We start from the raw sequence: 15,983 nt of genomic DNA, 5'->3' as shown, positions 1-15,983 counted from the left end.
GAGTGGAGTAGGGGAACAGCAAACAGCCATTAAAGCAGCCAGCCCGCCCGCCCGCCCGTCACAATGGACCTACCTGTGTACACTAGATGGATGTGATGGAATGTACTGTGGTCCCTACATTTCAAGAAGAAGTAAGAATTGCAGTTGCAACAAACCCTTGCTTGCCTACAAAGAGAGCAGCAATTTGGATTTGTTACTATGTTACCTGGAAGAATAACAAACTGTGCAAGGATGGAGGTTGTAGGAGCAAGGAGAACAAGTTGTCTGTAAAGTTGGTGGATGCCTATTTTCCATTTTGCAGTCCCTTGTCTCCCTCTTGTGGCCTCCTGGAGGCAACTAGCTGTGCAAAAAAAAGACAGCCTGGGGGCCGGCTGTTGCAGTGTTGCCCTCTCAGGCAACACTGAGTGACTGACTGAGCCGCACCGTCTTATATAAAGTTCAGACGGAACTTTGCACGTGTCATAGTGGAGACCTCAGGAGCCAGAGCCAGCTTTCTGACATCATAATGGGGCCTCAGAGATAAAAGCCTGCGCCCAGGCAGTGTTGGTCAGTGCTGCTCAGCAGGCAGCACTGGACTGGATTAAAGCTGATACAAGGTGTGAAAGGAGAAGGGGTGGCAGTGGGCATGCACTTACTGCTGCTGCTGCTGCTGCTGCTGCTGCTGCCAGTGTTTGCACGGCAGGAGGGCATTTGGGCGTTGCCAGGAAGGCGTTTTTATGTCGATTCCTCCTCTTTCAGCACTGCATTGTGGTGCAAGCAAAAGAAGCAAAACGCGCGGCACGTTCGGGTTATCGCTTCTCGGCCTTTTGGCTAAGATCAAGTGTAGTATCTGTTCTTATCAGTTTAATATCTGATACGTCCCCTATCTGGGGACCATATATTAAATGGATTTTTAGAACAGGGAGATGGAAATAGAGCTTGCTCTGTCCACTCCACGCATTGACCTGGTATTGCAGTATTTCCAGGACCGGTGCACCCTTTCCTTATGTGTTTACTAAAATCAGATTCCAAAAGTGCTTTTTGTGTTTGCCATTGTTTTTGTCTTTCGGATGGGATCTCCCCTTTTAATCCCATTATTTCAACACCTGTTGGACAATGCATTTGTACAGTCATGTGTGATAATGAGCTAATTTATTAAATGCAATTAATTAATACATTGCCACCTCTTGTTTTGTGTCGTCTGTGTTTCTGTGTTTCCGGCATTTCACATTGGAACAGCTCATTCACCTTCCTTGTCTTCTCTCCGCCCTCCCTCCTAGGTAGGTTAAAGAGCTGCACCTGAGCCAGCCACTGATTGATGCAGCACCATAGTCAAATAGTGGAGTGGAGTAGGGGAACAGCAAACAGCCATTAAAGCAGCCAGCCCGCCCGCCCGTCACAATGGACCTACCTGTGTACACTAGATGGATGTGATGGAATGTACTGTGGTCCCTACATTTCAAGAAGAAGTAAGAATTGCAGTTGCAACAAACCCTTGCTTGCCTACAAAGAGAGCAGCAATTTGGATTTGTTACTATGTTACCTGGAAGAATAGCAAACTGTGCAAGGATGGAGGTTGTAGGAGCAAGGAGAACAAGTTGTCTGTAAAGTTGGTGGATGCCTATTTTCCATTTTGCAGTCCCTTGTCTCCCTCTTGTGGCCTCCTGGAGGCAACTAGCTGTGCAAAAAAAAGACAGCCTGGGGGCCGGCTGTTGCAGTGTTGCCCTCTCAGGCAACACTGAGTGACTGACTGAGCCGTACCGTCTTATATAAAGTTCAGACGGAACTTTGCACGTGTCATAGTGGAGACCTCAGGAGCCAGAGCCAGCTTTCTGACATCATAATGGGGCCTCAGAGATAAAAGCCTGGGCCCAGGCAGTGTTGGTCAGTGCTGCTCAGCAGGCAGCACTGGACTGGATTAAAGCTGATACAAGGTGTGAAAGGAGAAGGGGTGGCAGTGGGCATGCACTTACTGCTGCTGCTGCTGCTGCTGCTGCTGCTGCTGCCAGTGTTTGCACGGCAGGAGGGCATTTGGGCGTTGCCAGGAAGGCGTTTTTATGTCGATTCCTCCTCTTTCAGCACTGCATTGTGGTGCAAGCAAAAGAAGCAAAACGCGCGGCACGTTCGGGTTATCGCTTCTCGGCCTTTTGGATAAGATCAAGTGTAGTATCTGTTCTTATCAGTTTAATATCTGATACGCCCCCTATCTGGGGACCATATATTAAATGGATTTTTAGAACAGGGAGATGGAAATAGAGCTTGCTCTGTCCACTCCACGCATTGACCTGGTATTGCAGTATTTCCAGGACCGGTGCACCCTTTCCTTATGTGTTTACTAAAATCAGATTCCAAAAGTGCTTTTTGTGTTTGCCATTGTTTTTGTCTTTCGGATGGGATCTCCCCTTTTAATCCCATTATTTCAACACCTGTTGGACAATGCATTTGTACAGTCATGTGTGATAATGAGCTAATTTATTAAATGCAATTAATTAATACATTGCCACCTCTTGTTTTGTGTCGTCTGTGTTTCTGTGTTTCCGGCATTTCACATTGGAACAGCTCATTCACCTTCCTTGTCTTCTCTCCGCCCTCCCTCCTAGGTAGGTTAAAGAGCTGCACCTGAGCCAGCCACTGATTGATGCAGCACCATAGTCAAATAGTGGAGTGGAGTAGGGGAACAGCAAACAGCCATTAAAGCAGCCAGCCCGCCCGCCCGCCCGCCCGTCACAATGGACCTACCTGTGTACACTAGATGGATGTGATGGAATGTACTGTGGTCCCTACATTTCAAGAAGAAGTAAGAATTGCAGTTGCAACAAACCCTTGCTTGCCTACAAAGAGAGCAGCAATTTGGATTTGTTACTATGTTACCTGGAAGAATAACAAACTGTGCAAGGATGGAGGTTGTAGGAGCAAGGAGAACAAGTTGTCTGTAAAGTTGGTGGATGCCTATTTTCCATTTTGCAGTCCCTTGTCTCCCTCTTGTGGCCTCCTGGAGGCAACTAGCTGTGCAAAAAAAAGACAGCCTGGGGGCCGGCTGTTGCAGTGTTGCCCTCTCAGGCAACACTGAGTGACTGACTGAGCCGCACCGTCTTATATAAAGTTCAGACGGAACTTTGCACGTGTCATAGTGGAGACCTCAGGAGCCAGAGCCAGCTTTCTGACATCATAATGGGGCCTCAGAGATAAAAGCCTGGGCCCAGGCAGTGTTGGTCAGTGCTGCTCAGCAGGCAGCACTGGACTGGATTAAAGCTGATACAAGGTGTGAAAGGAGAAGGGGTGGCAGTGGGCATGCACTTACTGCTGCTGCTGCTGCTGCCAGTGTTTGCACGGCAGGAGGGCATTTGGGCGTTGCCAGGAAGGCGTTTTTATGTCGATTCCTCCTCTTTCAGCACTGCATTGTGGTGCAAGCAAAAGAAGCAAAACGCGCGGCACGTTCGGGTTATCGCTTCTCGGCCTTTTGGCTAAGATCAATTGTAGTATCTGTTCTTATCAGTTTAATATCTGATACGTCCCCTATCTGGGGACCATATATTAAATGGATTTTTAGAACAGGGAGATGGAAATAGAGCTTGCTCTGTCCACTCCACGCATTGACCTGGTATTGCAGTATTTCCAGGACCGGTGCACCCTTTCCTTATGTGTTTACTAAAATCAGATTCCAAAAGTGCTTTTTGTGTTTGCCATTGTTTTTGTCTTTCGGATGGGATCTCCCCTTTTAATCCCATTATTTCAACACCTGTTGGACAATGCATTTGTACAGTCATGTGTGATAATGAGCTAATTTATTAAATGCAATTAATTAATACATTGCCACCTCTTGTTTTGTGTCGTCTGTGTTTCTGTGTTTCTGGCATTTCACATTGGAACAGCTCATTCACCTTCCTTGTCTTCTCTCCGCCCTCCCTCCTAGGTAGGTTAAAGAGCTGCACCTGAGCCAGCCACTGATTGATGCAGCACCATAGTCAAATAGTGGAGTGGAGTAGGGGAACAGCAAACAGCCATTAAAGCAGCCAGCCCGCCCGCCCACCCGTCACAATGGACCTACCTGTGTACACTAGATGGATGTGATGGAATGTACTGTGGTCCCTACATTTCAAGAAGAAGTAAGAATTGCAGTTGCAACAAACCCTTGCTTGCCTACAAAGAGAGCAGCAATTTGGATTTGTTACTATGTTACCTGGAAGAATAACAAACTGTGCAAGGATGGAGGTTGTAGGAGCAAGGAGAACAAGTTGTCTGTAAAGTTGGTGGATGCCTATTTTCCATTTTGCAGTCCCTTGTCTCCCTCTTGTGGCCTCCTGGAGGCAACTAGCTGTGCAAAAAAAAGACAGCCTGGGGGCCGGCTGTTGCAGTGTTGCCCTCTCAGGCAACACTGAGTGACTGACTGAGCCGCACCGTCTTATATAAAGTTCAGACGGAACTTTGCACGTGTCATAGTGGAGACCTCAGGAGCCAGAGCCAGCTTTCTGACATCATAATGGGGCCTCAGAGATAAAAGCCTGCGCCCAGGCAGTGTTGGTCAGTGCTGCTCAGCAGGCAGCACTGGACTGGATTAAAGCTGATACAAGGTGTGAAAGGAGAAGGGGTGGCAGTGGGCATGCACTTACTGCTGCTGCTGCTGCTGCTGCTGCTGCTGCCAGTGTTTGCACGGCAGGAGGGCATTTGGGCGTTGCCAGGAAGGCGTTTTTATGTCGATTCCTCCTCTTTCAGCACTGCATTGTGGTGCAAGCAAAAGAAGCAAAACGCGCGGCACGTTCGGGTTATCGCTTCTCGGCCTTTTGGCTAAGATCAATTGTAGTATCTGTTCTTATCAGTTTAATATCTGATACGTCCCCTATCTGGGGACCATATATTAAATGGATTTTTAGAACAGGGAGATGGAAATAGAGCTTGCTCTGTCCACTCCACGCATTGACCTGGTATTGCAGTATTTCCAGGACCGGTGCACCCTTTCCTTATGTGTTTACTAAAATCAGATTCCAAAAGTGCTTTTTGTGTTTGCCATTGTTTTTGTCTTTCGGATGGGATCTCCCCTTTTAATCCCATTATTTCAACACCTGTTGGACAATGCATTTGTACAGTCATGTGTGATAATGAGCTAATTTATTAAATGCAATTAATTAATACATTGCCACCTCTTGTTTTGTGTCGTCTGTGTTTCTGTGTTTCCGGCATTTCACATTGGAACAGCTCATTCACCTTCCTTGTCTTCTCTCCGCCCTCCCTCCTAGGTAGGTTAAAGAGCTGCACCTGAGCCAGCCACTGATTGATGCAGCACCATAGTCAAATAGTGGAGTGGAGTAGGGGAACAGCAAACAGCCATTAAAGCAGCCAGCCCGCCCGCCCGTCACAATGGACCTACCTGTGTACACTAGATGGATGTGATGGAATGTACTGTGGTCCCTACATTTCAAGAAGAAGTAAGAATTGCAGTTGCAACAAACCCTTGCTTGCCTACAAAGAGAGCAGCAATTTGGATTTGTTACTATGTTACCTGGAAGAATAGCAAACTGTGCAAGGATGGAGGTTGTAGGAGCAAGGAGAACAAGTTGTCTGTAAAGTTGGTGGATGCCTATTTTCCATTTTGCAGTCCCTTGTCTCCCTCTTGTGGCCTCCTGGAGGCAACTAGCTGTGCAAAAAAAAGACAGCCTGGGGGCCGGCTGTTGCAGTGTTGCCCTCTCAGGCAACACTGAGTGACTGACTGAGCCGTACCGTCTTATATAAAGTTCAGACGGAACTTTGCACGTGTCATAGTGGAGACCTCAGGAGCCAGAGCCAGCTTTCTGACATCATAATGGGGCCTCAGAGATAAAAGCCTGGGCCCAGGCAGTGTTGGTCAGTGCTGCTCAGCAGGCAGCACTGGACTGGATTAAAGCTGATACAAGGTGTGAAAGGAGAAGGGGTGGCAGTGGGCATGCACTTACTGCTGCTGCTGCTGCTGCTGCTGCTGCTGCTGCTGCCAGTGTTTGCACGGCAGGAGGGCATTTGGGCGTTGCCAGGAAGGCGTTTTTATGTCGATTCCTCCTCTTTCAGCACTGCATTGTGGTGCAAGCAAAAGAAGCAAAACGCGCGGCACGTTCGGGTTATCGCTTCTCGGCCTTTTGGCTAAGATCAAGTGTAGTATCTGTTCTTATCAGTTTAATATCTGATACGCCCCCTATCTGGGGACCATATATTAAATGGATTTTTAGAACAGGGAGATGGAAATAGAGCTTGCTCTGTCCACTCCACGCATTGACCTGGTATTGCAGTATTTCCAGGACCGGTGCACCCTTTCCTTATGTGTTTACTAAAATCAGATTCCAAAAGTGCTTTTTGTGTTTGCCATTGTTTTTGTCTTTCGGATGGGATCTCCCCTTTTAATCCCATTATTTCAACACCTGTTGGACAATGCATTTGTACAGTCATGTGTGATAATGAGCTAATTTATTAAATGCAATTAATTAATACATTGCCACCTCTTGTTTTGTGTCGTCTGTGTTTCTGTGTTTCCGGCATTTCACATTGGAACAGCTCATTCACCTTCCTTGTCTTCTCTCCGCCCTCCCTCCTAGGTAGGTTAAAGAGCTGCACCTGAGCCAGCCACTGATTGATGCAGCACCATAGTCAAATAGTGGAGTGGAGTAGGGGAACAGCAAACAGCCATTAAAGCAGCCAGCCCGCCCGCCCGCCCGTCACAATGGACCTACCTGTGTACACTAGATGGATGTGATGGAATGTACTGTGGTCCCTACATTTCAAGAAGAAGTAAGAATTGCAGTTGCAACAAACCCTTGCTTGCCTACAAAGAGAGCAGCAATTTGGATTTGTTACTATGTTACCTGGAAGAATAACAAACTGTGCAAGGATGGAGGTTGTAGGAGCAAGGAGAACAAGTTGTCTGTAAAGTTGGTGGATGCCTATTTTCCATTTTGCAGTCCCTTGTCTCCCTCTTGTGGCCTCCTGGAGGCAACTAGCTGTGCAAAAAAAAGACAGCCTGGGGGCCGGCTGTTGCAGTGTTGCCCTCTCAGGCAACACTGAGTGACTGACTGAGCCGCACCGTCTTATATAAAGTTCAGACGGAACTTTGCACGTGTCATAGTGGAGACCTCAGGAGCCAGAGCCAGCTTTCTGACATCATAATGGGGCCTCAGAGATAAAAGCCTGCGCCCAGGCAGTGTTGGTCAGTGCTGCTCAGCAGGCAGCACTGGACTGGATTAAAGCTGATACAAGGTGTGAAAGGAGAAGGGGTGGCAGTGGGCATGCACTTACTGCTGCTGCTGCTGCTGCTGCTGCTGCTGCTGCCAGTGTTTGCACGGCAGGAGGGCATTTGGGCGTTGCCAGGAAGGCGTTTTTATGTCGATTCCTCCTCTTTCAGCACTGCATTGTGGTGCAAGCAAAAGAAGCAAAACGCGCGGCACGTTCGGGTTATCGCTTCTCGGCCTTTTGGCTAAGATCAATTGTAGTATCTGTTCTTATCAGTTTAATATCTGATACGTCCCCTATCTGGGGACCATATATTAAATGGATTTTTAGTACAGGGAGATGGAAATAGAGCTTGCTCTGTCCACTCCACGCATTGACCTGGTATTGCAGTATTTCCAGGACCGGTGCACCCTTTCCTTATGTGTTTACTAAAATCAGATTCCAAAAGTGCTTTTTGTGTTTGCCATTGTTTTTGTCTTTCGGATGGGATCTCCCCTTTTAATCCCATTATTTCAACACCTGTTGGACAATGCATTTGTACAGTCATGTGTGATAATGAGCTAATTTATTAAATGCAATTAATTAATACATTGCCACCTCTTGTTTTGTGTCGTCTGTGTTTCTGTGTTTCCGGCATTTCACATTGGAACAGCTCATTCACCTTCCTTGTCTTCTCTCCGCCCTCCCTCCTAGGTAGGTTAAAGAGCTGCACCTGAGCCAGCCACTGATTGATGCAGCACCATAGTCAAATAGTGGAGTGGAGTAGGGGAACAGCAAACAGCCATTAAAGCAGCCAGCCCGCCCGCCCGCCCGCCCGCCCGTCACAATGGACCTACCTGTGTACACTAGATGGATGTGATGGAATGTACTGTGGTCCCTACATTTCAAGAAGAAGTAAGAATTGCAGTTGCAACAAACCCTTGCTTGCCTACAAAGAGAGCAGCAATTTGGATTTGTTACTATGTTACCTGGAAGAATAACAAACTGTGCAAGGATGGAGGTTGTAGGAGCAAGGAGAACAAGTTGTCTGTAAAGTTGGTGGATGCCTATTTTCCATTTTGCAGTCCCTTGTCTCCCTCTTGTGGCCTCCTGGAGGCAACTAGCTGTGCAAAAAAAAGACAGCCTGGGGGCCGGCTGTTGCAGTGTTGCCCTCTCAGGCAACACTGAGTGACTGACTGAGCCGCACCGTCTTATATAAAGTTCAGACGGAACTTTGCACGTGTCATAGTGGAGACCTCAGGAGCCAGAGCCAGCTTTCTGACATCATAATGGGGCCTCAGAGATAAAAGCCTGGGCCCAGGCAGTGTTGGTCAGTGCTGCTCAGCAGGCAGCACTGGACTGGATTAAAGCTGATACAAGGTGTGAAAGGAGAAGGGGTGGCAGTGGGCATGCACTTACTGCTGCTGCTGCTGCTGCTGCCAGTGTTTGCACGGCAGGAGGGCATTTGGGCGTTGCCAGGAAGGCGTTTTTATGTCGATTCCTCCTCTTTCAGCACTGCATTGTGGTGCAAGCAAAAGAAGCAAAACGCGCGGCACGTTCGGGTTATCGCTTCTCGGCCTTTTGGCTAAGATCAAGTGTAGTATCTGTTCTTATCAGTTTAATATCTGATACGTCCCCTATCTGGGGACCATATATTAAATGGATTTTTAGAACAGGGAGATGGAAATAGAGCTTGCTCTGTCCACTCCACGCATTGACCTGGTATTGCAGTATTTCCAGGACCGGTGCACCCTTTCCTTATGTGTTTACTAAAATCAGATTCCAAAAGTGCTTTTTGTGTTTGCCATTGTTTTTGTCTTTCGGATGGGATCTCCCCTTTTAATCCCATTATTTCAACACCTGTTGGACAATGCATTTGTACAGTCATGTGTGATAATGAGCTAATTTATTAAATGCAATTAATTAATACATTGCCACCTCTTGTTTTGTGTCGTCTTTGTTTCTGTGTTTCCGGCATTTCACATTGGAACAGCTCATTCACCTTCCTTGTCTTCTCTCCGCCCTCCCTCCTAGGTAGGTTAAAGAGCTGCACCTGAGCCAGCCACTGATTGATGCAGCACCATAGTCAAATAGTGGAGTGGAGTAGGGGAACAGCAAACAGCCATTAAAGCAGCCAGCCCGCCCGCCCGCCCGCCCGTCACAATGGACCTACCTGTGTACACTAGATGGATGTGATGGAATGTACTGTGGTCCCTACATTTCAAGAAGAAGTAAGAATTGCAGTTGCAACAAACCCTTGCTTGCCTACAAAGAGAGCAGCAATTTGGATTTGTTACTATGTTACCTGGAAGAATAACAAACTGTGCAAGGATGGAGGTTGTAGGAGCAAGGAGAACAAGTTGTCTGTAAAGTTGGTGGATGCCTATTTTCCATTTTGCAGTCCCTTGTCTCCCTCTTGTGGCCTCCTGGAGGCAACTAGCTGTGCAAAAAAAAGACAGCCTGGGGGCCGGCTGTTGCAGTGTTGCCCTCTCAGGCAACACTGAGTGACTGACTGAGCCGCACCGTCTTATATAAAGTTCAGACGGAACTTTGCACGTGTCATAGTGGAGACCTCAGGAGCCAGAGCCAGCTTTCTGACATCATAATGGGGCCTCAGAGATAAAAGCCTGGGCCCAGGCAGTGTTGGTCAGTGCTGCTCAGCAGGCAGCACTGGACTGGATTAAAGCTGATACAAGGTGTGAAAGGAGAAGGGGTGGCAGTGGGCATGCACTTACTGCTGCTGCTGCTGCTGCTGCTGCTGCCAGTGTTTGCACGGCAGGAGGGCATTTGGGCGTTGCCAGGAAGGCGTTTTTATGTCGATTCCTCCTCTTTCAGCACTGCATTGTGGTGCAAGCAAAAGAAGCAAAACGCGCGTTACGTTCGGGTTATCGCTTCTCGGCCTTTTGGCTAAGATCAAGTGTAGTATCTGTTCTTATCAGTTTAATATCTGATACGTCCCCTATCTGGGGACCATATATTAAATGGATTTTTAGAACAGGGAGATGGAAATAGAGCTTGCTCTGTCCACTCCACGCATTGACCTGGTATTGCAGTATTTCCAGGACCGGTGCACCCTTTCCTTATGTGTTTACTAAAATCAGATTCCAAAAGTGCTTTTTGTGTTTGCCATTGTTTTTGTCTTTCGGATGGGATCTCCCCTTTTAATCCCATTATTTCAACACCTGTTGGACAATGCATTTGTACAGTCATGTGTGATAATGAGCTAATTTATTAAATGCAATTAATTAATACATTGCCACCTCTTGTTTTGTGTCGTCTTTGTTTCTGTGTTTCCGGCATTTCACATTGGAACAGCTCATTCACCTTCCTTGTCTTCTCTCCGCCCTCCCTCCTAGGTAGGTTAAAGAGCTGCACCTGAGCCAGCCACTGATTGATGCAGCACCATAGTCAAATAGTGGAGTGGAGTAGGGGAACAGCAAACAGCCATTAAAGCAGCCAGCCCGCCCGCCCGCCCGCCCGTCACAATGGACCTACCTGTGTACACTAGATGGATGTGATGGAATGTACTGTGGTCCCTACATTTCAAGAAGAAGTAAGAATTGCAGTTGCAACAAACCCTTGCTTGCCTACAAAGAGAGCAGCAATTTGGATTTGTTACTATGTTACCTGGAAGAATAACAAACTGTGCAAGGATGGAGGTTGTAGGAGCAAGGAGAACAAGTTGTCTGTAAAGTTGGTGGATGCCTATTTTCCATTTTGCAGTCCCTTGTCTCCCTCTTGTGGCCTCCTGGAGGCAACTAGCTGTGCAAAAAAAAGACAGCCTGGGGGCCGGCTGTTGCAGTGTTGCCCTCTCAGGCAACACTGAGTGACTGACTGAGCCGCACCGTCTTATATAAAGTTCAGACGGAACTTTGCACGTGTCATAGTGGAGACCTCAGGAGCCAGAGCCAGCTTTCTGACATCATAATGGGGCCTCAGAGATAAAAGCCTGGGCCCAGGCAGTGTTGGTCAGTGCTGCTCAGCAGGCAGCACTGGACTGGATTAAAGCTGATACAAGGTGTGAAAGGAGAAGGGGTGGCAGTGGGCATGCACTTACTGCTGCTGCTGCTGCTGCTGCTGCTGCCAGTGTTTGCACGGCAGGAGGGCATTTGGGCGTTGCCAGGAAGGCGTTTTTATGTCGATTCCTCCTCTTTCAGCACTGCATTGTGGTGCAAGCAAAAGAAGCAAAACGCGCGTTACGTTCGGGTTATCGCTTCTCGGCCTTTTGGCTAAGATCAAGTGTAGTATCTGTTCTTATCAGTTGAATATCTGATACGTCCCCTATCTGGGGACCATATATTAAATGGATTTTTAGAACAGGGAGATGGAAATAGAGCTTGCTCTGTCCACTCCACGCATTGACCTGGTATTGCAGTATTTCCAGGACCGGTGCACCCTTTCCTTATGTGTTTACTAAAATCAGATTCCAAAAGTGCTTTTTGTGTTTGCCATTGTTTTTGTCTTTCGGATGGGATCTCCCCTTTTAATCCCATTATTTCAACACCTGTTGGACAATGCATTTGTACAGTCATGTGTGATAATGAGCTAATTTATTAAATGCAATTAATTAATACATTGCCACCTCTTGTTTTGTGTCGTCTGTGTTTCTGTGTTTCCGGCATTTCACATTGGAACAGCTCATTCACCTTCCTTGTCTTCTCTCCGCCCTCCCTCCTAGGTAGGTTAAAGAGCTGCACCTGAGCCAGCCACTGATTGATGCAGCACCATAGTCAAATAGTGGAGTGGAGTAGGGGAACAGCAAACAGCCATTAAAGCAGCCAGCCCGCCCGCCCGCCTGTCACAATGGACCTACCTGTGTACACTAGATGGATGTGATGGAATGTACTGTGGTCCCTACATTTCAAGAAGAAGTAAGAATTGCAGTTGCAACAAACCCTTGCTTGCCTACAAAGAGAGCAGCAATTTGGATTTGTTACTATGTTACCTGGAAGAATAACAAACTGTGCAAGGATGGAGGTTGTAGGAGCAAGGAGAACAAGTTGTCTGTAAAGTTGGTGGATGCCTATTTTCCATTTTGCAGTCCCTTGTCTCCCTCTTGTGGCCTCCTGGAGGCAACTAGCTGTGCAAAAAAAAGACAGCCTGGGGGCCGGCTGTTGCAGTGTTGCCCTCTCAGGCAACATTGAGTGACTGACTGAGCCGCACCGTCTTATATAAAGTTCAGACGGAACTTTGCACGTGTCATAGTGGAGACCTCAGGAGCCAGAGCCAGCTTTCTGACATCATAATGGGGCCTCAGAGATTAAAGCCTGGGCCCAGGCAGTGTTGGTCAGTGCTGCTCAGCAGGCAGCACTGGACTGGATTAAAGCTGATACAAGGTGTGAAAGGAGAAGGGGTGGCAGTGGGCATGCACTTACTGCTGCTGCTGCTGCTGCTGCTGCTGCCAGTGTTTGCACGGCAGGAGGGCATTTGGGCGTTGCCAGGAAGGCGTTTTTATGTCGATTCCTCCTCTTTCAGCACTGCATTGTGGTGCAAGCAAAAGAAGCAAAACGCGCGGCACGTTCGGGTTATCGCTTCTCGGCCTTTTGGCTAAGATCAAGTGTAGTATCTGTTCTTATCAGTTTAATATCTGATACGTCCCCTATCTGGGGACCATATATTAAATGGATTTTTAGAACAGGGAGATGGAAATAGAGCTTGCTCTGTCCACTCCACGCATTGACCTGGTATTGCAGTATTTCCAGGACCGGTGCACCCTTTCCTTATGTGTTTACTAAAATCAGATTCCAAAAGTGCTTTTTGTGTTTGCCATTGTTTTTGTCTTTCGGATGGGATCTCCCCTTTTAATCCCATTATTTCAACACCTGTTGGACAATGCATTTGTACAGTCATGTGTGATAATGAGCTAATTTATTAAATGCAATTAATTAATACATTGCCACCTCTTGTTTTGTGTCGTCTGTGTTTCTGTGTTTCCGGCATTTCGCATTGGAACAGCTCATTCACCTTCCTTGTCTTCTCTCCGCCCTCCCTCCTAGGTAGGTTAAAGAGCTGCACCTGAGCCAGCCACTGATTGATGCAGCACCATAGTCAAATAGTGGAGTGGAGTAGGGGAACAGCAAACAGCCATTAAAGCAGCCAGCCCGCCCGCCCGCCCGCCCGTCACAATGGACCTACCTGTGTACACTAGATGGATGTGATGGAATGTACTGTGGTCCCTACATTTCAAGAAGAAGTAAGAATTGCAGTTGCAACAAACCCTTGCTTGCCTACAAAGAGAGCAGCAATTTGGATTTGTTACTATGTTACCTGGAAGAATAGCAAACTGTGCAAGGATGGAGGTTGTAGGAGCAAGGAGAACAAGTTGTCTGTAAAGTTGGTGGATGCCTATTTTCCATTTTGCAGTCCCTTGTCTCCCTCTTGTGGCCTCCTGGAGGCAACTAGCTGTGCAAAAAAAAGACAGCCTGGGGGCCGGCTGTTGCAGTGTTGCCCTCTCAGGCAACACTGAGTGACTGACTGAGCCGTACCGTCTTATATAAAGTTCAGACGGAACTTTGCACGTGTCATAGTGGAGACCTCAGGAGCCAGAGCCAGCTTTCTGACATCATAATGGGGCCTCAGAGATAAAAGCCTGGGCCCAGGCAGTGTTGGTCAGTGCTGCTCAGCAGGCAGCACTGGACTGGATTAAAGCTGATACAAGGTGTGAAAGGAGAAGGGGTGGCAGTGGGCATGCACTTACTGCTGCTGCTGCTGCTGCTGCTGCTGCTGCCAGTGTTTGCACGGCAGGAGGGCATTTGGGCGTTGCCAGGAAGGCGTTTTTATGTCGATTCCTCCTCTTTCAGCACTGCATTGTGGTGCAAGCAAAAGAAGCAAAACGCGCGGCACGTTCGGGTTATCGCTTCTCGGCCTTTTGGCTAAGATCAAGTGTAGTATCTGTTCTTATCAGTTTAATATCTGATACGCCCCCTATCTGGGGACCATATATTAAATGGATTTTTAGAACAGGGAGATGGAAATAGAGCTTGCTCTGTCCACTCCACGCATTGACCTGGTATTGCAGTATTTCCAGGACCGGTGCACCCTTTCCTTATGTGTTTACTAAAATCAGATTCCAAAAGTGCTTTTTGTGTTTGCCATTGTTTTTGTCTTTCGGATGGGATCTCCCCTTTTAATCCCATTATTTCAACACCTGTTGGACAATGCATTTGTACAGTCATGTGTGATAATGAGCTAATTTATTAAATGCAATTAATTAATACATTGCCACCTCTTGTTTTGTGTCGTCTGTGTTTCTGTGTTTCCGGCATTTCACATTGGAACAGCTCATTCACCTTCCTTGTCTTCTCTCCGCCCTCCCTCCTAGGTAGGTTAAAGAGCTGCACCTGAGCCAGCCACTGATTGATGCAGCACCATAGTCAAATAGTGGAGTGGAGTAGGGGAACAGCAAACAGCCATTAAAGCAGCCAGCCCGCCCGCCCGCCCGTCACAATGGACCTACCTGTGTACACTAGATGGATGTGATGGAATGTACTGTGGTCCCTACATTTCAAGAAGAAGTAAGAATTGCAGTTGCAACAAACCCTTGCTTGCCTACAAAGAGAGCAGCAATTTGGATTTGTTACTATGTTACCTGGAAGAATAACAAACTGTGCAAGGATGGAGGTTGTAGGAGCAAGGAGAACAAGTTGTCTGTAAAGTTGGTGGATGCCTATTTTCCATTTTGCAGTCCCTTGTCTCCCTCTTGTGGCCTCCTGGAGGCAACTAGCTGTGCAAAAAAAAGACAGCCTGGGGGCCGGCTGTTGCAGTGTTGCCCTCTCAGGCAACACTGAGTGACTGACTGAGCCGCACCGTCTTATATAAAGTTCAGACGGAACTTTGCACGTGTCATAGTGGAGACCTCAGGAGCCAGAGCCAGCTTTCTGACATCATAATGGGGCCTCAGAGATAAAAGCCTGCGCCCAGGCAGTGTTGGTCAGTGCTGCTCAGCAGGCAGCACTGGACTGGATTAAAGCTGATACAAGGTGTGAAAGGAGAAGGGGTGGCAGTGGGCATGCACTTACTGCTGCTGCTGCTGCTGCTGCTGCTGCTGCTGCCAGTGTTTGCACGGCAGGAGGGCATTTGGGCGTTGCCAGGAAGGCGTTTTTATGTCGATTCCTCCTCTTTCAGCACTGCATTGTGGTGCAAGCAAAAGAAGCAAAACGCGCGGCACGTTCGGGTTATCGCTTCTCGGCCTTTTGGCTAAGATCAATTGTAGTATCTGTTCTTATCAGTTTAATATCTGATACGTCCCCTATCTGGGGACCATATATTAAATGGATTTTTAGAACAGGGAGATGGAAATAGAGCTTGCTCTGTCCACTCCACGCATTGACCTGGTATTGCAGTATTTCCAGGACCGGTGCACCCTTTCCTTATGTGTTTACTAAAATCAGATTCCAAAAGTGCTTTTTGTGTTTGCCATTGTTTTTGTCTTTCGGATGGGATCTCCCCTTTTAATCCCATTATTTCAACACCTGTTGGACAATGCATTTGTACAGTCATGTGTGATAATGAGCTAATTTATTAAATGCAATTAATTAATACATTGCCACCTCTTGTTTTGTGTCGTCTGTGTTTCTGTGTTTCCGGCATTTCACATTGGAACAGCTCATTCACCTTCCTTGTCTTCTCTCCGCCCTCCCTCCTAGGTAGGTTAAAGAGCTGCACCTGAGCCAGCCACTGATTGATGCAGCACCATAGTCAAATAGTGGAGTGGAGTAGGGGAACAGCAAACAGCCATTAAAGCAGCCAGCCCGCCCGCCCGCCCGCCCGCCCGTCACAATGGACCTACCTGTGTACACTAGATGGATGTGATGGAATGTACTGTGGTCCCTACATTT

General features: G+C 47.6%; 12 non-coding genes across 12 annotated transcripts; all 12 read left to right on the top strand.

The window, feature by feature from the left end:
* Nucleotides 1-790: 790 nt before the first annotated feature.
* LOC142680688 (U2 spliceosomal RNA) lies at nt 791-981 on the top strand. Its single transcript, XR_012853130.1, has one exon. It is a non-coding gene; the product is annotated as a U2 spliceosomal RNA (small nuclear RNA).
* A 1,129-nt stretch (nt 982-2,110) lies between these two features.
* Nucleotides 2,111-2,301, top strand: LOC142680939 (U2 spliceosomal RNA). Its single transcript, XR_012853335.1, has one exon. It is a non-coding gene; the product is annotated as a U2 spliceosomal RNA (small nuclear RNA).
* Nucleotides 2,302-3,423: 1,122 nt separating this feature from the next.
* Nucleotides 3,424-3,614, top strand: LOC142680868 (U2 spliceosomal RNA). Its single transcript, XR_012853278.1, has one exon. It is a non-coding gene; the product is annotated as a U2 spliceosomal RNA (small nuclear RNA).
* Nucleotides 3,615-4,744: 1,130 nt separating this feature from the next.
* Nucleotides 4,745-4,935, top strand: LOC142680866 (U2 spliceosomal RNA). The gene has a single exon (XR_012853277.1). It is a non-coding gene; the product is annotated as a U2 spliceosomal RNA (small nuclear RNA).
* Nucleotides 4,936-6,067: 1,132 nt separating this feature from the next.
* LOC142680879 (U2 spliceosomal RNA) lies at nt 6,068-6,258 on the top strand. The gene has a single exon (XR_012853287.1). It is a non-coding gene; the product is annotated as a U2 spliceosomal RNA (small nuclear RNA).
* A 1,133-nt stretch (nt 6,259-7,391) lies between these two features.
* LOC142680885 (U2 spliceosomal RNA) lies at nt 7,392-7,582 on the top strand. The gene has a single exon (XR_012853291.1). It is a non-coding gene; the product is annotated as a U2 spliceosomal RNA (small nuclear RNA).
* Nucleotides 7,583-8,711: 1,129 nt separating this feature from the next.
* LOC142680687 (U2 spliceosomal RNA) lies at nt 8,712-8,902 on the top strand. Its single transcript, XR_012853129.1, has one exon. It is a non-coding gene; the product is annotated as a U2 spliceosomal RNA (small nuclear RNA).
* Nucleotides 8,903-10,033: 1,131 nt separating this feature from the next.
* LOC142680686 (U2 spliceosomal RNA) lies at nt 10,034-10,224 on the top strand. The gene has a single exon (XR_012853128.1). It is a non-coding gene; the product is annotated as a U2 spliceosomal RNA (small nuclear RNA).
* A 1,131-nt stretch (nt 10,225-11,355) lies between these two features.
* On the top strand, nt 11,356-11,546 carry LOC142680899 (U2 spliceosomal RNA). Its single transcript, XR_012853302.1, has one exon. It is a non-coding gene; the product is annotated as a U2 spliceosomal RNA (small nuclear RNA).
* Nucleotides 11,547-12,673: 1,127 nt separating this feature from the next.
* LOC142680683 (U2 spliceosomal RNA) lies at nt 12,674-12,864 on the top strand. The gene has a single exon (XR_012853127.1). It is a non-coding gene; the product is annotated as a U2 spliceosomal RNA (small nuclear RNA).
* A 1,134-nt stretch (nt 12,865-13,998) lies between these two features.
* Nucleotides 13,999-14,189, top strand: LOC142680878 (U2 spliceosomal RNA). The gene has a single exon (XR_012853286.1). It is a non-coding gene; the product is annotated as a U2 spliceosomal RNA (small nuclear RNA).
* A 1,133-nt stretch (nt 14,190-15,322) lies between these two features.
* LOC142680865 (U2 spliceosomal RNA) lies at nt 15,323-15,513 on the top strand. Its single transcript, XR_012853276.1, has one exon. It is a non-coding gene; the product is annotated as a U2 spliceosomal RNA (small nuclear RNA).
* Nucleotides 15,514-15,983: the final 470 nt, after the last annotated feature.

The sequence above is a fragment of the Rhinoderma darwinii genome (genome assembly GCF_050947455.1).
Source record: "Rhinoderma darwinii isolate aRhiDar2 chromosome 2 unlocalized genomic scaffold, aRhiDar2.hap1 SUPER_2_unloc_56, whole genome shotgun sequence".
Classification (NCBI taxonomy): Eukaryota; Metazoa; Chordata; class Amphibia; order Anura; family Rhinodermatidae; genus Rhinoderma; species Rhinoderma darwinii.
This window is presented reverse-complemented; position numbering and strand designations above follow the sequence as displayed.